At 42.6% G+C, this 23,596-nt stretch overlaps 1 protein-coding gene across 2 annotated transcripts in view; it reads left to right on the top strand.

Moving 5' to 3' along the window:
- AUH (AU RNA binding methylglutaconyl-CoA hydratase) overlaps positions 1 to 23,596 on the top strand; it is a 379,877-nt gene that overhangs the window by 12,534 nt on the left and 343,747 nt on the right. The window lies entirely within an intron of this gene.

Here is a 23,596-nt window from a genome sequence, read left to right as displayed (position 1 = left end):
ACCAAATGTACCTTTCAGGTTATCCCTCAAGTATCCTCACTAGTCTTCCCTTCTTTTGAGGTCCATGCTGTCAGACTCTACACCCCCTTCTCCATGCGAGTGGCGGTAGTGTATCATCCCCCCGGCCCCTCCCATCAGTTCCTGGATCATTTTGCCACTTGGCTTCCACATTTTCTCTCCTGTGACATCCCTACCCTCATCATGGGTGATTTCAACATCCCCATTGCTCTTCCCCTCTCCCCATCTGCTACTCACCTTTTATCTCTAACCTCCTCGTTTGGCCTTTCGCAGCTTACTAATTCTCCAACGCATGAAGATGGAAACTCCCTCGATTTGGTCTTCTCTCGGCTTTGTGCAGTGGATTATTTCACAAACTCCCCTCTCCCGCTCTCTGATCACAACCTTCTTTCATTCTCTATCAAGAACTGCCAGGCCGCTCAGGTTACCCCCACTGTCCATACTTATAGAAACATACAGGCCATTAACACCCAGAAACTTACGATGAACTTGCAGTCTTCATTGGCCCCTATCTCCTCCCTCTCATGTCCTGATTCTGCACTGAAGCATTACAATGAAACACTTCAAACTGCCCTGGATGATTTTGCACCTCCTATACATAGAACAACACGACAAAGACAGCGACAACCCTGGCACACCCTGCAAACACGTTTCCTGCAGCAGTGCTCCAGGTGTGCTGAACGTCTATGGACAAAATCCAATCTACGCGAAGATTTCATCCATTATAAGTTCATGCTTAGAACATACAACACTGCCCTTCACCTCTCCAAACCTATTTCAACACCCTCTTCACCTCACTGTCCAATAACCCGAAACGTCTTTGACACTTTTCATTCCCTGCTCAACCCAAGAGTGCAGGCCCCAACCACGGAGCTCCGAGCTGACAATCTGGCCAATTACTTCAAAGAAAAAATTGATCATATCCGACAGGAAATTATCTCCCAATCATCTCATACCATGCTCTGTCCTCCCTCCCCCACTGCATCTAGCTCACTCTCTGAGTTTGAACCAGTCACAGAAGAAGTAGTAAGCAGGCTCCTTGCTTCTTCTCGCCCAACCACTTGCACCAGTGACCCATTTCCGTCACATCTGCTCCAGTCCCTTTCCCCTGCTGTCACCCCTCACCTAACTAAAATATTTAACCTCTCTCTCTCTTCTGGTATCTTTCCCTCCTTATTTAAGCATGCCATCATACATCCACTACTTAGAAAACCATCCCTCGACCAAAACTGTGCCGCTAACTATAGACCTGTCTCTAATCTTCCCTTCATCTCCAAACTCCTGGAACGCCTGGTCCACTCCCGTCTGATCCGCTATCTTTCTGATAACTCTTCTCGACCCTCTCCAATCCAGTTTCCGCTCTCTACACTCTGCTGAAACTGCCCTCACTAAAGTCTCTAATGATCTACTAACAGCTAAATCTAACGGTCACTACTCCATGCTAATTCTCTTGGATCTCTCTGCAGCATTCGACACGGTGGATCATCAGCTCCTCCTCACTATGCTCCACTCCATCGGCATCAAGGACACCGTTCTCTCCTGGTTTTCCTCCTATCTCTCTGACCGCTCCTTTACTGTATCTTTTGCTGGCTCCTCCTCTCATCTTCCCCTTACTGTTGGGGTTCCTCAAGAATCGGTTCTAGGCCCCCTCCTCTTCTCCTTGTACACTGCCCCTATTGGTAAAACAATCAGTAGATTTGGTTTCCAGTACCATCTCTATGCTGAGGACACCCAATTATACACTGCTTCTCCTGACATCACGCCAGCCTTTCTAGAAAACACCGGCGATTGTCTAAACGCTGTGTCTAACATCATGTCCTCACTATATCTGAAACTAAACCTGTCAAAGACTGAACTCCTTGTGTTTCCTCCCTCAGCTAGTGCACCTATACCTGACACTGCTATTTCCGTGTGTGGTTCTACTATTACTCCCCAGCAACATGCCCACTGTCTTGGGGGTCATACTTGACTCCGAGCTTTCATTCACCCCCCCACATCCAATCACTGGCTCGTTCTTGTTATCTGCATCTCAGAAACATTTCTAGAATTCGACCTTTTCTTACCTTTGACTGTGCAAAAATTCTTACTGTTTCTCTCATTCATTCTCGTCTGGACTACTGTAACTCTCTTCTAATCGGTCTCCCTCTTACCAAACTTTCCCCCCTCCAATCTGTCTTGAATGCTGCAGCCAGGATCATATTCCTCGCCAATTGTTACACCGATGCCTCTACCTTGTGCCAGTCCTTACACTGGCTACCCATCCACTCCAGAATCCAGTACAAACTTATTGCACTCACCCACAAAACACTCCATGGCTCAGCACCACCCTACATCTCCTCCCTTGTTTGTCTACCACACTACCCGTGCCCTCCGTTCTGCTGATGACCTGAGGTTAGCATCCTCGATAATCAGAACCTCCTACTCCCGTCTCCAAGACTATACACGTGCTGCGCCAATTCTTTGGAATGCACTTCCCAGGTCAATACAAGTAGTCCCCAATCCCTACAATTTTAAGCGTGCCCTGAAAACTCATTTATTCAGACTGGCCTACTGCCTCAACACATTAACCTAACTATCCCTGTGTGGCACAGTCAAAAGTTTTACCATAACCAGGTTCCCCGTATCATGTTCCCACATGCTTTATGCATCTATTAGCCCTCTGTGTCCGTACTGTTACACACTTAACATTATGGCTGGTCCAAACAATCAGGGCAATTGTTACCACCCACCTTTCGTGTCTCCCCTTTTTCCCTCATAGATTGTAAGCTTGCGAGCAGGGCCCTCATTCCTTTTGGTATCTGTTATGATCTTTGTGATTATTGTTATGCTGTAATTTCTATCGTCTGTACAAGTCCCCTCTGAAATGTAAAGTGCTGCGGAATATGTGGCGCTATAGAAATAAAATTTATTATTTTCCCACATATCATGCTTCAAACATAAAGATACCAAATGTAAATTTTTGGTGAAGAATCAACAACAAGTGGAACACGATTGTGAAGTTGAACAAAATTTATTGGTTATTTTAAATTTTTGTGGAAATTCAAAAGCTGAAAAGTGGGACGTGCAATATTATTCGGCCCCTTTACTTTCAGTGCAGCAAAATCACTCCAGAACTAAGTTCATTGTGGATCTCTGAATGATCCAATGTTGTCCTAAATGACAAATGATAAATATAATCTACCTGTGTGTAATCAAGTCTCCGTATAAATGCACCTGCTGTGTGATAGTCTCAGGGTTCTGTTTGATGCACGGAGAGCATCATGAAGACCAAGGAACACAACAGGCAGGTCTGTGATACTGTTGTGGAGAAGTTTAAAGCCGGATTTGGACACAAAATGATGTCCAAAACTTTATACATCTCAAGGAGCACTGTGCAAGCGATCATATTGAAATGGAAGGAGTATTATACCACTGCAAAGCTACCAAGACCCGGCCGTCCCTCTAAACTTTCATCTCAAGCAAGGAGAAGACTGATCAGAGATGCAGCCAAGAGGCCCATGATCACTATGGATGAACTGCAGAGATCTACAGCTGAGGTGGGACAGTCTGTCCATAGGACAACAATCAGTCTTACACTGCACAAATCTGGCCTTTATGGAAGAGTGGCAAGAAGAAAGCCATTTCTCTAAGATATCCGTAAAAAGTGTAATTTAAAGTTTCCAACAAGCCACCTGGGATACACACCAAACATGTGGGAGAAGGTGCTCTGGTCAGATGAATCCAAAATTGAACTTTTTGGCAACAATGCCAAATGATATGTTTGACGTAAAGGCAACACACCTCATCCCCACTGTCAAACATGGTGGTGGCAGCATCATGGTTTGGGCCTGCTTTTCTTCAGCAGGGACAGGGAATATGATTAAAATTGATGGGAAGATGGATAGAGCCAAATACAGGACCATTCTTGAAGAAAACCTGTTGGAGTCTGCAAAAGACCTGGGACTGGGACAGAGATTTGTCTTCCAACAAGACAATGATCCCAAACATAAAGCAAAATCTGCAATGGAATGGTTCACAAACATATCCAGGTGTTAGAATGGCCAAGTCAAAGTCCAGACCTGAATGCAATCGAGAATCTGTGGAAAGAGCTGGAAACTTCTGTTCACAAACGTTTTCCATCAAACTTCACTGAGCTCGAGCTGTTTGCCAAGGAAGAATGGGCAAGAATTTCAGTCTCTCAATGTACAAAACTGACAGAGACATACCCCAAGCGACTTGCAGCTGTAATCGCAGCAAAAGGTGGCGCAACAAAGTATTAAGTTAAAATGACCGAATAATATTGCACACCCCACTTTTCAGTTTTTGAATTTCCACAAAAATTTAAAATAACCAATAAATTTCGTTCAACTTCACAATTGTGTCCCACTTGTTGATTCTTCACCAAAAAATTTACATTTCGTATCTTTGTTTGAAGCATGATATGTGGGAAAAGGTTGAAAAGTTCCAGGGGGCCAAATACTTTTGCAAGGTACTGTATACAAGATGAAATGTTCGGTAGTCTGCGTACCCAGGTCACTAGAGTATTTCCAGTTAATAACCACATCCGGTCCATGATATTGGAGAAGTTGGAGGATGCTGAGAAGAGACTAGTAGTACCAAGAGACTTCAAGCTCCGATTGCCTTTCAACATGGAGGATATAAAGACTTGGGACAAAGTACCCAAGATAGATGTTCCATTGGTCAAGGTGGCAAAGAAAACAGCTATTCAATTCGAGGATTCCTCCAGCCTGAAGGAGCCGATGGATCGCAAAGCTGACGGACTGCTAACAAGATCCTGGGAGTATTTTGCAGCCATAATTCGGGCCAACATCGCAGCACTTCTGTGGCCCGGTCCATGCATTTATGGGTGGACGATCTGGAGGAGCATTCTAAAGCTAAAACTCCCAGAGAAGTCATACTTGAGTCTCTGCCGTTGCTAAAACTCTCAACAGGGTTCATGGCGGACGCATCAGCAGAGTCAGTGCTATTTGCTGCCAGGAGCGAGTCATTGTCTAATGCGGCCAGAAGAGCAATCTGGCTAAAGACTTGGTCAGGGGATACCCAATCAAAAAATAAACTTTGTGCCATTCCATTTTCAGGGGGTAAGGTGTTTGGGCCAATTTTAGATGAAGTACTAGAAAAGGCCTCATAAGAAAAAGAGGTTCCCTGAAGAAAAGACAAGGAAATACCAGCCCTTTCGTAGATCCCATCCTATTCAGAAGACAGACTACAGGGGGAAAGGGAAGACAGGGAGATGGAGTTTTCCCAAAGGGGGTAGGGGTAGAGACTCCATCTTCTCTGGCTCTGGGTCAGGCACACACAAAAAATGACGCCATCAGTATGGGAGGTCAGTTAAAGGAGTTTCTATGAGGTTGGCAGAAAATATCACAGAATCTTTGGATTCTGCAGACAATTGGCCAGGGTTACAGGTTAGAATTCACCAGCCCGCCTCCAGAGAGGTTCTTAGTAACTAATTCTCAACCTCTACTAGCCTCTCATGTGGACAGACATCCTGAAGCTACTGAAAGTAAACGCAGTCGTCCTGGTTCCCACTCCAGAGGGAGGCAAGGGGCACTATTAGAGTCTCTTAATAAAAAAAACCATCGGGAGACTATCGAACGATCATAAATCTCAAGCCCCTGAACAAGTGGCTAAAATACAAGAGATTCAAGATGGAATCCATAAGATCCATGATACCCCTGATAGACAAGGATATGGAGATGTGCACTTTGGACTTGAAAAGTGCATACTACCATGTCCCAATACATGATTCCTATCAGAAGTATTTAAGATTTGTCCCGAAGAAGCAGGGGATAATCCATCATTACCAATTCCAGTGGCTTTCCTTTGGCCTTGCTTCAGACCCCAGAATTTTTACCAAGCTGATGATAGAGGTAGTCGCCTATTTAAGAAACCACAGCATAACCATAATTCCATATTTGGATGACTTTGTAGTGGTCGCAGGATCCGAAGAGCAGCTCAAGATCGATTGCCGCCTTACAATCTCCATGCTACAGGAGCTAGGGTGGATCATAAATTGGGAAAAGTCAAAATTGGTCCCACAGGCCAGAATAAAATTTCTGGGAGTCATGTTAGATTCTCCCGCCAGAACATCTTTTCTGCCAGAGGAAAGACCGGTCACACTAAGGCCTCTTTCACACATCAGTTTTTTGCCTTCAGGCGCGATCCGGCTTTTTTTTGTAAAACCGGATCTGGCAAAATGCAATGCCGGATCCAGTTTTTCCCCATTGACTTGCATTAGCGCCGGATCTTGCCGGATGGCATTGCGTTTCATCCGTTTTTTGCCGGATCCGGCAACTTGTCTCATTCCGGCGTCTGGAAAAAACGGCTACTGTAACGTTTTTTGTCTCCGGCGAAAAAGCCGGAAGCGCCGGATCCGGCGCTTCCAGCTTTTTGCTACAATGAAAGTCTATGGGCGCCGGAATGCGCCGGATCCAGAAAAAGACGGATCCAGCCACCGGATCCGGTTTTTTTTAAGTCTGCGCATGCTCAGATCCAATTGGCCAGCCCCCAGGAACAGAGACGGATCCAGCAAAAAAACGGATCCGTTTCTACAGTTCTCCAAAATTTATGCCGGATCCGTTTTTTCTAAAAATAGCCGGATCCTGCCTGACGGCAAAAAACTGATGTGTGAAAGTAGCCTAATCGAAAAGATCAGCCGGTTCAGGAAGAACACCTGCTCTATAAGAGAAGCAATGAAGATACAGAGTCTGATGACGGCATGTATCCCCTGTGTGAAATGGAGTCAGTTTCACTCACGAGAGCTACAAGGGAGGTTTTGCGGACCTGGGACAGAAGATAGAATTCTTTGGACAGAAGGATGACACTGTCGCCTTCAGTGAGAAGAGCACTAAGATGGTGGACCAACCCAGAAAACCTGAAAGTAGGAGTACCACGGGTTCTCTCTCCCTGTATCACCATTACCACGAACGCCAGTCATTTCGGTTGGGGCGGACACATAGACGGAAGATACTTCCAAGGACAATGGAGTCCAGAGATGAAGACCAAGTCATCAAACTTCAGGGAGTTGTACGAAATATGGAAAGTTCTCTACCAGGCTCGATCAGAGGTCAGGAAAACGTGAAGGTGCTGTCCGACAATGTGACAGCAGTGGCATTTTTAAGACACCAGGGAGGCCCAAAACACCCAACGTTACAACAGCTAGCCAACCAGATTTTCAGATGGGCGGAGAACTCGGTCGAATCTATCTCAGCAGTTCACCTGAAAGGAGCCAAGAGCCAGGTGGCGGATTTCCTGAGCAGGACGAAAATAAATCCCACAGAATGGGAATTGATTTCGGAGGTATTCAACATACTGTGCCAACGTTGGGGAACACCACAGGTGGACCTTTTTGCCTCCAGAACAAATGCGAAGGTCAGAACCTTCTCACTGAATTCTCTAGACAGGGCAGCGGGGGGTTGACGCGCTCAACCTTGGGGAGAAGGGCTCCTGTACGCCTTTCCACCCCTCCCGCTGATTCCGAGAACACTCAGGAAGATTCTGGACGACAGATCGACACTGATCTTAATGGTACCTTTTTGGCCAAAAAGAAGCTGGTTTCCTCTTCTAAACAGAATAGCGGTAGAAAGACCCATTCTTTTACCGAAGAGACAAGATCTACTGCACCAAGGCCCGCTCTTCCACACCAACCCAGATTCACTCAAACTGTCAGCCTGGATCCTGAACGCCAAACCCTGAGGTCCAGTGGCCTGTCAGAAGATGTGATCACCACACTCCAAGCAAGTATAAAGCCAGTAACCGACAATTTACAATAAAATATGGAAACTGTTCTGTACCTTGTCAGGAGAAGCCCCGATAGATACTACAAGTCCAGACATTCCCAGAATCCTTGACTTTCTCCAGTTGGGCTTTAAGAAAGGCCTTTGGCCTAGTACTTTAAAAAGTACAGATCTCTGCTCTTAGCATTTTTTTTTTTTTTTTTACTTTTCTCTTGCCGCACATCCCTGAATAGCGAGATTTTCTAGAATCATACAGAGATTGAGACCCCTTGTAAGAAGGTCATCTCCACCATGGGATCTTAACCTGGTCCTTAATGCCCTGTGTAAACCCCCGTATCTACTATCAGAGCATATGGACATAGCCAAACTCTCTTTACGATGGCCTTCCTCGTGGCTATCGCGTCGGCAAAGAGGTTGGGGGAAATGCAGGCCCTATCTATACAGGATCCGTACCTTCAGATTTTTGATGACCGGATAATCTTGAGGCTCGACCCATCTTTTCTCCCCAAAGTAGTATAATCTACAAATATGAACTAGGAAGTGGTCCTTCCCTCATTCTGCCAGCTCCCTAGAAATCCAAAAGAAGTGGTCTATCATAATTTAGATGTCAGAGAGACAGTACTAAAATATCTGAAAGCAACTGAAGGTTGGAGATGAGACAAGAACCTGTTTATTCAGCACGGGGGGGCAAATTTGTAAAGCAGCAAAAGCAACAATTGCGAGGTGGATAAAAACCATGATAAGCTCAGCTTATAAAGCACAAGAGAAAGATTCCCCAGAAATTCTTAGGGCCCATTCCACACAAGCTATGGCTACATCATGGGCAGAAAGGGGGGCCTCAACAGAACAAATTTGCAGGACTGCAACTTGGGCTAACCATAGTATTTTCGCTAGGCACTACAAACTAGATATTGTTTCAGAACAATTAGCTTTCACCAGGAAAGTGTTACATGCAGTAGTCCCACCCTAAGATTACCATCCTTTGGTACTTCTCCATGGTGCTGTCAGGTGGTGAACTGGAAAACTGTAATTAGACCTACCGGTAATTGTGTTTCCAGGAATCCATCCTGAAAGCACTACTAGTTCCATCCCTACTGCAATGTTGTTTGTTTGCATCCTGATGTACATACATTTGTATAAGAATTGTTAATAAAGTTCTTTTTTTTTTTTTTTTGCATCCATCCAGATGTGGTACTTTGGAAAATCACTGAGGGGTGGTAAGGGGAGGGTCCTTTTAACCACTCGTTGTTCCTGTTCCACTGAGGGTAAGAGGGACGTCCTCCATGATGTGGTCAGGATGAATTCCTGGAAACACAATTACCGGTAGGTCTAATTACTATTTTTTTTTGCACAGCAATGAATGCTTTTTGAGCTAAATAAAGATTAAAAAAAAAAAAAAAAAAAAGTTTTGTGATGTAATTTCTTGGTTGAACACCACCTTCTTCATGCTGATGCAGTGGCTTCAGGGTAATGGGATTAGGGCTTGGTGTCAGCAGCTGTCATGGACACTTAGCCCTAGGCTTAGTAATGAAAAGGTGTCAGCTCACCACCCTAATTACTAAGCCATTAAGTAAACACAAACCCACACACACACACATTGTCACCAGCCTATTAGGAGCGTTAACAGAACGAACGTACATAGGCTGTTACCAAACAGTAACTGTTAATTTTAGCCCCTTTCCGACATCGGGTGTAATAGTGCGCTGACGTCGGACACCCTCCTTTTGATGTGGGTTCCGGCGCTGAGCCCACATCTTTTTCCGGCACATGTCAGCTGTTTAGAATGCCGCTGTCAAATTCTGACAGCAGCATTTAACACGCTCTTCCTGCAAGCGCTGGTGTCACATGACTGCGAGTTGCCGATGAGTTGGCATGACAACCAGAGGTCTCCAGCAGACCTCTATGGTTCTTACTGCCAGATTGCTATGAGCGCCGCTCGCTGGTCGGCGCTCATAACAAGTCAGCAATTCTGCTACATACAGGCGATAAGATCATCGCCTGTATGTAGCAAAGGCAATCGGGTTATGGCAGCTTCTAGTCTCCCATGGAGACTATTGAAGCATGCAAAAAATAAAAAAAAAAAAGTTTTTAAAAATAAAAACACTGAAATCACTCCCCTTTCTCCCCATTCAAAATAAAACTGTAATAAAATCAAACAAGATTGTATCTGCACCAAAATGGTGTCATTAAAAAATGTCATCTCGGTGCTCAAAAAATAAGCTCTCACCTAACCTGAAATCACAAAAAATGGAGACGCTATGGGTTTCGGAAAATGGGTCAATTTTTTTTTTTTTTTTTTTTTTTTAACAAACTTTTCACCACTTCATTTTTTTTACCACTTAGATAAAAAATAACCTAAACATGTTTGGTGTCTATGAACTCGTAATAATTGCAGGTCAGTTTTAGCATCTGGTGAACATGGTAAAAAAGCAAAACAAAAAACAATTGTGGAATTGCACTTTTTTTTTTTTTTTTTTTATTGCAATTTCACCACACTGGGAATTTTTTTTTTTTTTCCCCCATTTTTCCAGTACACTATGTTAAAACCAATGGTGTCATTCAAAAGTACAACTTGTCCCAGTCATGAAGGGGTTAAAGAAAAGAAGAAAAAATTTGCGTGGGCTGCCGTGTAATTTTAATAACAAGCAGAGGGAAAGCTGACAACTGAGGGCTGATGTTAATATTCTGGGAAGGAGCCAATAGCTATAAAGGTTCCCAGGCTAATATCAGCTCACAGCTGTTGGTTTAGCCTTTACTGGCTAGTTTACAGGGGGACCCCAGAAAAAATTTAACCAGCAAAGGCTAGGCACACAGCTGTTGGCTGATATTAATAGCCTATGGCGGGGCCATGGATATTGGCCCCTCCCAGACTAAAAACATCAGCTCTCAGCTACCCCAGAAAAGGCGCATGTATAAGATGCACCAAATCTGGCTCTTAGCCTCTCCCCACTTGCTCTCTAGCGGTGGCAAGTGGGGTTCATATTTGTGGGGTTTCTCACCTTTGTATTGTCAGGTGACATCAAGCCCACAGGTTAGTAATGGAGAGGCGTCTATAAGACACCTATTAGTAACCCCATAGTGAAAATATGAATATATATATATAAATTTCAGCCACGCCCACTCCACATGACAGTTGTGGTAACTGACACCTATTCTTATAATTTCTATTGTGTTATCGTCCTTCTGTAAAGCTGGAAATAACACAATATCATTACCATGCCAACACAGACCACCCTCTGACACAATCTGCAGGGGGAGCCCAGTATCACACAGGATATGATTAGATACACAGTTCAGCAGACAGTATCACACAGGATAGGATTAGATACACAGCTCAGCAGGCAGTATCACACAGGATAGGATTAGATACACAGCTCATCAGGCAGTATCACACAGGATAGGATTAGATACACAGCTCAGCAGGCAGTATCACACAGGATAGGATTAGAAACACAGCTCAGCAGGCAGTATCACACAGGATAGGATTAGATACACGGTTCAGCAGTCAGTATCACACAGGATAGGATTAGATACACGGCTCAGCAGACAGTATCACACAGGATAGGATTACACAGCTCAGCAAACAGTATCACACAGGATAGGATTAGATACACAGCTCAGCAGACAGTATCACACAGGATAGGATTAGATACACGGCTCAGCAGACAGTATTACACAGGATAGGATTAGATACACAGCTCAGCAGTCAGTATTACACAGGATAGAATTAGGTACACAGGCCAGTATCACACCAGATAGGATTAGATACACGGCTCAGCAGACAGTAACACACAGGATAGGATTAGATACACAGCTCAGCAACAGGATGTGCCAAAGGAAAGGACATTTTCATTCCAAGAATTCCACTCATTCCAGACGATTTTGCCTTTTGATTTTAAACACCTCCAGTTTCCACTTCGACTGGCATTTGCAATGTCCATTAACAAGTCTCAGGAACAGTCCTTGAAAGTAGTAGGGATTGATTTGCAATCTCCATGCTTTTCTCATGGTCAACTTTGGCCTGTTCAAGAGTTGGAACTGCCAAGAATCTGTTCATCTTTGCACCGAAAGGAAAAAACAAAAATGTTTATCAAAAGGCTCTTGAATGAGTTGAAAATAAAATACTATCAATACTTGGGTAATCGTTTAATTTGTATTGCAAATCTCTAGTGTTGAAAATATGATGTGAAATGTTTTTATGTGCAATGTGATCATTATAACTAACCACAGTTAGTTACTATGCCCAGGCAATTCCGGACTCTTCAGCTAGTATTGTATAAAAAACAGACACCCAGAATAAAGTCCTTTATTTGAAATAATGACACAGACTCCTAATGACCCACGACGATCCTGATGACTTTGAGAGCAGTCTCAAAGACAGCCGGCGATACACTGACAGGAGGTAACCGCTCCCACATTGTATCACTAGGCTGCCGTGAGAGAGTTCATCAGCTGATCGGCTCCGGTTCTCTCCCTTAAGGCACCACTGCTGCGTGAGAAAGTTCTCACGCAGCGGTGCCGTGAGAGCACCAAAGCTGATCATCTGGTGAACTCTCACGGCAGCGCAGTGATACTGATGGGAAGTAATCGCTCCCGCAGTGACTGTTCTACAGAGATCGCTGTGGGACACTCTGGATACAGAAGACAGGTTAGTATATGGTGGTTTATTTTATATTCTTTCTAGGAGACGAGGGCATCGGGGATTTGGCGTTAAGTGAGTATAATGGGGGTTCTATTTTTATTTGAATATATTTTTAACTGCGCACAGGAGCAAGCAGATGAACTACGTCTCCCATCAGCAGCACCTGCTGCCACTGTTATCAGTGAGAGCAGATGTAGCCTGATGGGAGCAGTAGTCTCATCAGCCCACGTCTGTTGACCTGTGATTATCTTTTTAGTGCAGGTCATCGCTGCGCATCAGTTACAGCTGCGGGGTCACGCTGACATCTGACAGCACGACCCTGCAATGTTCTGACCAACAGTAATATCTACCGGTGGTACTGTTGCTACGGGTCACAGCTGCAGAGTCACACTGACATATTACAGTGTTACCCCGCAGTGCTCTCACTGACAGTATTACCGGTGGTAGCGTTACCGCCGATCAGAACCACTGCTCTGGTGTCTCTCAAGCTGTTACACAAATGACTACGTGGGTAACACCATAGGAAGCCGGTAAAAACGCAAACAATATCTAAGCAAATCCGCAAACCTTTTTACACCTGCCTTTTTGCTGCAAATTTGACTGACTCAATTGAAGTCCAAGGGTGAATAACGCTGCAGAAACACAAAGAATTCACATGCTACATAAAAAAACTCACTGCAAATACGCAAAGGAAGTTTTACTGATCATGTGCACAACACTTCAGGAATTAGCTTGCACAAGGTTTCCTTAGTGTTTTGGCCCATTTCCGAACAGAAAAAACGCATCAAAAATGCACTCTGTGCACACAGTCTTAGTGTTCCCTTTATTTTTTTTGAGCAGTTTAGATGTGCGGTGAGCACCTTGAACCACCAGGTGCTTCACAGAAATTTGTAACACTGAACCGTGAAAATAAAGTCCCCCCCCCCCCCTTTTTTTTTTTTTCCACAAAAAAATGTTTTTAGCCTCAAATGTTTCATTTTCACAAGGGTAAGAGAGGAAAATGGACGCCAAACATTGTTGTGCAATTTCTTCTCAGTACACCGATACCCCATATGTGGAGGAAAACTACTTTTGAGGCAATGCTCAGAAGTTCAGATTTTGCTGGAATGGTTTGAGGGTGCCATGTCACATTGGCAGACCCCCCCCCCACCCCCCATAAGAGACCTCATTTAAACAAACTACACCTCTTAGGCTGGTTACACACTAGTGTTGAGGAGGGCTACGGATGGCTGCCTACTTCCTCCTTTCCTCCATGAAGCTCCGCCTACTCTCCGCCTACTGCCTCATGCGTCCTACATTTCCTTGCGTACCTATCTTTAACATTGGGTACGCAGGGACATGCGTTGTATGCGGATGCAACGCATGTCCCTGTGTACCCAGTGTTAAAGATGGGTACGCAGGGAAACGCAAGACGCATGAGGCAGTAGGCGGACCTTCACGGAGGAAGAAAGGAGGAAGTAGGCAGCCATCCGTAGCCCTCCTCAACACTAGTGTGTAACCAGCCTTAGTGAATTCATGTAGTAGTGCAGTGAGAATGTTAACACCATATGTGCCTCACTGAAATAATTAACTTTTAAAATGTTGTTTCAGCCCCAATTTTTAATTTTTCTAAGGGCTAATAGGAAAAAACGGACCTCTCAATTTGTTGTACAATTTATTCCTAAGTAAGCCAATACCCTACTTGTAATCAGGAAATAATTTTGAGGCACAGCGCAAAACTCATAAGGGAAGGATCACTGTATTAGGCTAGGTTCACACTCGCGATGAATACGGACGAATGCTATGCAATAAAACATCGCATAGTACTCCTACCAGTATTCATCTGTGGGGCAGCTCCCATAAAGGTTATTTTTCTCCGCCGTTTTCAGCATCCGAGTGAATTCGCAGCATGCTGCGATTTGCACCGACAGTCGGCCTAGTCTCGGCACACTCTTACCCATATAAGCAAATGGGTGTGAGTGACACAACGCTATACGCCGGCAATGGAGGAGATGGAGAAATTACTTTCTCCACAGCTGTGCTCCGATCCTCTCTGTGCGAGAGACTTGAAGCACAGACGCATGACACTTGGCTCCTGCTCGCAGCAGAGCAGGAGCCGAGGGTCATTAGCATATCGAATCCAATGCTCTCGCATCAGATGCCATACGTAAGTGTGACCTTGGCCTTATAATGCAGATTCTACTATTCTGATTTGTAAGTGCCATGACACTGGAAGAGCCACTGAGGTTCCAGAACAGCAGAACCCCTCCATAAGTGACCTATTTAAACAAACTACACTTCTCGTTGAATTCTTGTGTGTCATAGAATTTTATACCATTGAGCAGTGAAGAAAAAATAATTTCCATTTTCCCCAAAAAAATTTTGTTTCAGTCCCAGATTTTACATTTTCACATGTGGACTTGGGTAAAAATGGCACCAAAATTTCACACAATTTCTGCTGAATGTGGAAATACCCAATATGTGGCTGTGCAGTACTGCTTATCCATACGGCAAGACTTGTGAGGGATAGAGCACTATTTTATTCCTGGCACCCAGATTTTCCTAGATAGTTTGCAGAAGACTCCATATAAAGAGCCCCTAAGTGTGAGAAGAGCAGAATTACCCCCCAACCCTTCAAGTGACGCCATTTTGGAAATTATGCACCTTTTGGGAATTTATCTACAAGTGTGGTGATCATTTGACTCAATGGGTGTTTTCCAGAAAAGAGTAACAGTGGATGTTTCTGTGTGAAAATTGCAAATCAGCTATTGTAGTGCCCAGCTTATGCTTCTTGAGACCTCCACCCTTAAATTAGGTGAGGTGCTATCGCTACAGAAATGCCAAATGTGGACGCTAAATGTGTTTAAGGCACAGTATGGGGCTCAGAAGGGAGAGGAGTATTTTGATTTGGGAGTGAAGAATTTGCTGTGTGTGTTGTTTTTTTTTTTTTTTTTTTTTTTTTGTGTGTGAAGGTGATGAGTGCCATTTCGGTTTTCCAAAGTTTTTGTGCTACCAGTAAAGTGTAATCCCCCTATATTTCCATTAACAGATAACAAACCTGAGTGAGGGCTTGCTTTTTTGTGGATTTAAGTGAAAGTTTTATTGGGAGCATTTTGCATAACGTTTGGTATCACATTTATCCGGCTCTCTACGCTGAGCACTTATATTGAGGTCTCCATCTAAATCTCCAAGTGAACTGATTCAGATGAAACCTCTGAGGGGTCCATTCACTATAATGAGGCAGCAGAGTTATTCTGGACTCTGTTCAGTGGTGTCCTTCTTTTCAGAGGTGCACAAAACTGTGGCGGAGCACGCTTTTATGCATGCCTAAAAAGATGTAAAAAACTGACATGGCGTGCACACTGTCAAAGAGCTTGAGGTGCTGGTATAACGGACCAGGAGGTCCAAATTATACCCCAGAATAATTTTTACTTCACACTCTGAGGGATTTCTCATGCAGATTGTTAATTTATTAAACCGTGGGAGCAAACAAAAATGGCGGACGGCGACTAAACAGAATAATGACGTTTCGGCTCAATCAGAGCCTTAATCATATTTGTCGCTTAGTCCAATCAATTAGTAGAGAGACTCAAGTGCAGAAATAGACATATAGTCCCTAGGGGATGTGGGACTAATATGATGGAAGAATTGGCGCTGACAGCATGGATATAATTGAGTTAAATTGTAATCCTAGCAGATTTTTGACCTGGCTGACTCGGAATAAGGTGTTCAATACTGGACTGATGGAAGTAACTGAGAGCCATAAAGGCTCCTTACCCAGTCAGTGTTTCAAGTATGAGTGCGATCTGTCTTTTTTTTTCTTTTCACAGCACTCATACCTATGACACTCTAATGGGCTGTTTTTACATCATATTTTTTCCATTGAACGGCACTAGTGATCTGTGAAAATTGTGGAAACGTGTCCGATATTGCTCCGAGTGTCGGATCGAATCAGCAATGGGTCAGTGAAAAAAATCTGCAGCATTCGGATGCCATCTGTGCTGTTCATTTTTCATTGACTGATGGCTTGGAGAAGGTGGAGAATTTTTTTCCCCATCAGTAAAAAAAAAACTGATAATCTGATAAATCACTGATGAAACTTGGTCTGTTTTTCTTGTACATCTGAATGATGCCTAAGGCTATGTGCACACGTGTGGAATTGCAGCGGAAATTTCCGCTGCAATTCTGCAACTTCCTGCCGCGGGAAATCGGCATGCAGAATTCCCGTGAAAAACTAGCGTTTTGCAAGCATAATTACGGTAGCTTGCAGAATGCAGGCGTTTTCCAAGCGGTCTGTATCAGATTTACAGGTTGCTCACACTCGTCAAACATAGTGTTTGACAAGTGTGACCAACTTTTTACTATGAGGCTGCATATGCGGCATCAGTAGTAAAAAAAAATATAATGTTAAAAATAATTGAAAAAATAAAAAATTGTGAAATTCTCACTTTCCGGCGTCCCCCGCAGTGTTCCCGAGCCTCGCGATGCTTCCGGCAAGTCCCGTTCCCAGTGATGCCTTGCGACAATGACCCCAGATGATGTAGCATCTCGCGAGACCACTACGTCATCACAGTTCATTGTCGCAAGGCATCACTGAGGCCTGGGGACGCCGGAAGGTGAGAATATCACTTTTTTTTTTTTTTTTTTTACAGGGATATGGTACCCAGGGCCTGGAGGACAGTCTCCTCTCCTCCACACCGTGGGTACCAGCTGCACATTTTCCGCTTACTTTGCGCATGGTGGGCATAGCCACATGCGGAAAGTAAGCGGATCAATGCATTCCTATGTGTGCGGAATCGCGGGAATTCCGCATAAAGAGAATGAGCATGCTGCGTATTTTTCCACAATGCGATTCCGCCGCGGAAAAATACGCAACATTAGCACAGCACGTGTGGAATGCCTTTGTATTCAATGGGTTGCTTTTTGTATTTGTTTTTGCAGCGAAAAAACGCGGAAAAAATGCATAAAATCTGCAACGTGTGCACATAGCCTAACAGTTCATGGGTTGGTGTGCGCTAGCACCTATGCTACACCACTACAAGCCACTAACCCATCTGTAGGGGTGTAAAAATGGGGGAATAAATGTGGTTATCTGCTTGGATTTTTTCAGACCCCATTGAAAAGAATGGAATGCATTTTTAATTACGGTAAAGTAACACGGGCGCTACCAATCCAAAAAACTCAGATGCAGCTGGTGAAGAGACAGGACTGTGTCGGCTCCTGTTATAAAGTCTGAGCGAACCGTATATTTGTGTGATTCACCGCGCTATGCTGAGCAGATGTATTAAAAAAAAAAAAAAAGAAAAAAAAAAAGGGAAATAAATACTTAACAGCAGTTATAGGTATTTACTTAAAAATGAAGTTGATGTAGAATATTCTGTGTAAGTTGAGATGTCTACGTGGCAAGTAGTTTGCAGGTTATCTGATGGTAGAGATCTCGTTTTTGATAGCTGCTGATGCTATTGGAACAATGATATATTAAGGTACCAATAAAACATACAAAAGGTCACACCACTCCTTGCATGTCCACCATACTCACTGGTTGTATTTTAACGTTTATATTCTCTTTGGGGTGTTCCCTTTATGGTGGATCAATTGATACAATACTAAATATGAAGAGAATTTCAATTACTAACAGTGACCACAACCTTGATATTCAGTCCCAGTTCCTGGGGTACATATGCACTTACTTGTGCTAGATTTGTTATGCTACCCAGGTGTAAATCCTGATAGACTCTCTATAATGGTCTTTGTTGGCTTTATTTAGAGCCAGTGCAGGGACGATATCCACTTTTGAAAAAAATGACAAAGTGCTGGGTAAGGAGGGATCCACTAAACCCACAAATAGTGCTAGCGTTCCAGTAGCCAGTTAGTCCTGGTAGGACTTCTATGCACTTACTTCTGGTGATTGCTCTGGCGCAGTCTGGCTGAGGCAGCGGCTCTGGCTGAGGCAGCGGCTGCTGATGGAGCGATAAGCTATACAGCGTGTAGTAGGGGAGCGGGTAGATGCCAGCACCTCGTGTACTCCGGCCGGAAGTATTGACGAGGACGCGGCGAGAGTGGGGGGGGCGGAGCTACTGTGACGTCACAGGCAGGGAGGAGGACAGGTGCACGAGAGGCACAAACCAACCAACATGTTTCGAGGGGGGCTTCCCTCTTCGTCAGGGCTATGCTGAATGCCTGTCAGCCCGTCCTTATATACTAGCTCACCCAGCTGCAACCCATACCAATCATTAGTCTTGGGCAGAAATGTATGGGTTGTTTTTTTTTTTTCCTTTCTCTGTGTGTATTGTTGTCTCAAGATATGCCTTGCTGCTATAATTGCAATATTATATTGTTGATTTATCAAAATGGATAGTCCGCTTTGTGTCCTAAATAATAAAAGTATACCTAACTTGTGTGCATAATATACTAAACTAAAACATAACTTTTATTTATACCAATTTTAAGATAATTTCAAATAATTTTACTGGAACTAAATAAATAAAACATGAGTATGGAGGGTTACACGAGCAGATTGACCCTCCGCACGTTAATAAAATAGATACCTATATTTTCTAAAAAGTTTGTGTGCTACCAGCATTTTAGCAAAAAAAAAAAAAAAAAACCGGAAAAAAGGATAGAAATGGAAGGAGGGGAAAGGACTAATTTGACCATATGGTACTCGTCGTGAATATATAAAGAAAATATGGATAAAGACGAAAACTGACGCACGGATGTTGTATGTACATCCTTAATTGTATGTTTCATAAAATGTAGATAGAAATAACAATAAGTGTATTAAAAATGAATTAAAAATAAATAAAAAAATTATAAAAATAAGATTAATGTTTTAATAATTTTATCTAAAAAGCATATAGCTCAATCTCATGGTTGAGGCCTTTTGGGGCCAGGCTGTCAAGAGTGTAAATCCACTTTGACTCCACTCTTGACATAGCTTTCAAATAGTTGCCCTTCCTTGGATTTTGGGGGACCACCTGGATTCCACAATAGGATACCCCCTTGTAAGACTGATTATGTTTGTCCAAAAAATGACGCGATAAGGGGTGACCTTTGAATCCTTTTTTAATGTTATCCAGGTGCTCCTTAATCCTATCCATTAAACGTCTCTTGGTTCTGCCTACATAGATTTTATTGCAAGGGCACCTGAGTATATATATCACCCCCTTAGTTTGGCATGTTATTTCATCTCTAATACTAAATTTATTATTTGCCATATCTGTGAATGTCGTTTGTAACTTCCTTTGTGTCAACGTTCTATTGCAACATAAGCATCTCCCACATGCCAAAAACCCAGATGGTTGTGTATTTGAATTGGTAAGGAGTGTTTGGCGTAAGGATGGCCTTGTTATGGGTTTGATCATTTTTGTGGTGGGTGCCACTAGAAGCCCTAAATTCTGGGCTCTAGTGTAAACAAATCTAGGACGTTGCGGTAGCAATTCCCCTATGTGTTTATCCCCCTTTAATATCGGCCAATATTTCCGAATAATGTTATTGAATCGTTTATAGCCCGCATGAAATTGTGTAATAATAGGTAATTTTTTAATTTGATCTTGAATACTAAGTGGAGTGTCACTATTCTGAGATTTGTATATTAGAGATGTTCTAGACATGTTTTCCACCTCTTTCTTGGTTTGGTTCAATTGTTGAGGATCATAGCCTTTTTCCATGAACTGGTCTGTCAGACGTTCTGTTTCCTTATGGATATCCTGGATATTTGTACAATTTCTTTTTACCCTCATGTATTGGCTTTTGGGTATATTTGTTAACCACACCGGTAGGTGACAGCTATTAATGTGAATATAGCTGTTTGAATCCACTTCCTTGTGGTATCCCTTGGTGATTAATTTATTGTGTTCTACACAGATCGTTAAGTCAAGGAAGTTCACACTAGTCTTGCTATATGTAGGTGTAAATTCCAGGCCGTATGAATTTGTATTTAGACTAGCAATGAATGTTTGTAAGTCTAAGAGTGCGCCATCCCAGACAAAAAGTATGTCATCGATAAAACGCTTCCATAATCTCAGGCCTTTATGAAGGCTGTTGTTTTGAAAGATCAAATCATGTTCCCACATGCCTACGTATAAATTTGCAAAACTGGGCGCGAATCGCGTGCCCATAGCAGTGTCGTGTGTCTGTAAATAATATTGGTTGTCGTATGAAAAATAGTTGTGCTTGAGTATAAATTCAATACACTCAACAATGAATGCTATTTGGGAATTATGATATGTTCCCAGAGTGTCAAGAAAAAATTGGGCTGCCTGGCAGCCTTTCAATGGGTCTATGACTGTATAAAGAGACTTAATATCTAATGTTCCCAGAATGGAGTTGCTATTCCACTCAAGCGAATTTAAAATTTGTAAAGTGTGTGTAGTATCTTTTAGGTAGGCTGGTATTAGTGGCATGCATTTTTGTAAGTGTGTATCCACATATCTTGATAAGTTGGCAGTCAGGCAGTTTATGCTGGATATGATTGGCCTGCCTGGTGGTTTTTGTATGTCCTTATGAATTTTTGGGATATGGTAAAATACTTCTATAGAGGGAGTTTTGTTATTTATGTATTTGTATTCTTTTTTATTTAGGATCCCTACAGTTTTACCTTTTGTTGATAACCTATTCAATTCCTTCATAAACTGGATGGTAGGGTCAGAGGGTATTCTTTTATATGTGATTGTGTCCCCTAGGAGTCTCAAGGATTCTCGTGATAGGATAAACAATCCATTACTACAATACCCCCACCTTTGTCCGCCGGGCAGATTACAATTTGGTTATTTTCCTGGAGTTTGATGATTGACTGTCTTTCTCCCAGGCTTAAATTATGCATAACCATTTTAGTTGATCGGTTATTGATCTTTCTTATTTCTGCTGTTACTAGGGTCTCAAATGTTCTGAATGAATTTGAGTATTCATTCAGAGGGTTGAAAGCTGAAGGTAGGGACAAGCTGGTGTGGATGAAATTTGTGGGCATAGAATTAACACTAGTGTGAGTGGATTGTTGGTGATTGTCCCCTTTTTTTAAAAAATATTTTTTAAGGGCAAGGTTACGGAGGTATTTCTTCATACTGATATATAGATTAAAAGGTTTAGATGTGGCAGTTGGAGCAAATTTTAGACCCTTTTGGAGTAATAATCTCTCATTCGCTGAGAGTTTATAAGAGCTTAAGTTAAGATTTTTTTGTGTACTGATCGATTCTGTATGGTTCAATTTATTTATTTTCTTTTGGGAGAGTGACCTACCCCTTTTGCCTCTTTTTGTTTTGTATTTTGTACCTGAAAAAAATCCTTAATTGGTGGATGCTTCTGGAGACCTCCTTGTCTTTTGGGTTTTGTCAATTGGTTAGTGGTTATTTTTGATCTATAATTAAGTTTATAATTTAAACCATAGTTTGAAACTGGTTGCCTGCGTGCTGGGTTTTTCCCATTTGAGGGTCTATTGTTAGACAGGGTTTTTCTATATATTGGATTACTAGATCTTGTCCCTTTGGCCAAATTTGACAGTGTGCTCATAGATCTGCTGGATTCTTGTGTCCGTAATGTATTGCTCCCTGAGGGAGTAGATTCTTCCCAATTACTAACGTTGTCTGGTTCCTCCGCCAATGCAGCTAGTTCCGAGTACCTGTTGGTGGTAGGAATGCTATCCGTATTCATGAAGGGAGAATCTGTGATAGTGGAGGGATCCTCCTGGCATTGGAGGTGATTAGGAGTATCTTCCACCTCCGGAGAATGGTTTTGTACCTGTCTTGAATGAGTGCGAGTTGAGACAGGTGTATATTGTGTTGAGTTACTATATGTAGAAAATACCATTGATATTTCTGATGGATTTTGTATTGTAGACCGATTATATTCATACAAAGTTATAAGATTGTTATTGTCAATTGTGCTATAAACAGAATCCTCATTATTAATAGGATCATTCTGTTTATATGTCTTGTTTATAGAGATATTATCTCTTGCAAATTTACGCATTTTCTTGGTTATTATCTCTTTTTCTTTTTGCTTCAATCTATACATGATGTTGTCGGTGAGGTTCTCCAGCCCCTCTGGATACACACTTACAAAAATGCATGCCACTAATACCAGCCTACCTAAAAGACACTACACACACTTTACAAATTTTAAATTTGCTAGAGTGGAATAGCAACTCAATTCTGGGAACATTAGATATTAAGTCTCTTTATACAGTCATAGACCCATTGAAAGGCTGCCAGGCAGCCCAATTTTTTCTTGACACTCTGGGAACATATCATAATTCCCAAATAGCGTTCATTGTTGAGTGTATTGAATTTATACTCAAGCACAACTATTTTTCATACGACAACCAATATTATTTACTGACACACGACACTGCTATGGGCACGCGATTCGCGCCCAGTTTTGCAAATTTATACGTAGGCATGTGGGAACATGATTTGATCTTTCAAAACAGCCTTCATAAAGGCCTGAGATTATGGAAGCGTTTTATCGATGACATACTTTTTGTCTGGGATGGCGCACTCTTAGACTTACAAACATTCATTGCTAGTCTAAATACAAATTCATACGGCCTGGAATTTACACCTACATATAGCAAGACTAGTGTGAACTTCCTTGACTTAACGATCTGTGTAGAACACAAAAAATTAATCACCAAGGGATACCACAAGGAAGTGGATTCAAACAGCTATATTCACATTAATAGCTGTCACCTACCGGTGTGGTTAACAAATATACCCAAAAGCCAATACATGAGGGTAAAAAGAAATTGTACAAATATCCAGGATTTCCATAAGGAAACAGAACGTCTGACAGACCAGTTCATGGAAAAAGGCTATGATCCTCAACAATTGAACCAAACCAAGAAAGAGGTGGAAAACATGTCTAGAACATCTCTAATATACAAATCTCAGAATAGTGACACTCCACTTAGTATTCAAGATCAAATTAAAAAATTACCTATTATTACACAATTTCATGCGGGCTATAAACGATTCAATAACATTATTCGGAAATATTGGCCGATATTAAAGGGGGATAAACACATAGGGGAATTGCTACCGCAACGTCCTAGATTTGTTTACACTAGAGCCCAGAATTTAGGGCTTCTAGTGGCACCCACCACAAAAATGATCAAACCCATAACAAGGCCATCCTTACGCCAAACACTCCTTACCAATTCAAATACACAACCATGTGGGAGATGCTTATGTTGCAATAGAACGTTGACACAAAGGAAGTTACA

Source organism: Dendrobates tinctorius, unplaced genomic scaffold, assembly GCF_039654945.1.
Source record: "Dendrobates tinctorius isolate UK_male_01 unplaced genomic scaffold, ASM3965494v1 ptg000044l, whole genome shotgun sequence".
NCBI classification, from domain to species: domain Eukaryota; kingdom Metazoa; phylum Chordata; class Amphibia; order Anura; family Dendrobatidae; genus Dendrobates; species Dendrobates tinctorius.
Note: the sequence above shows the minus strand (reverse complement) of the source record. Positions and strands in the feature narration are given on the sequence as shown.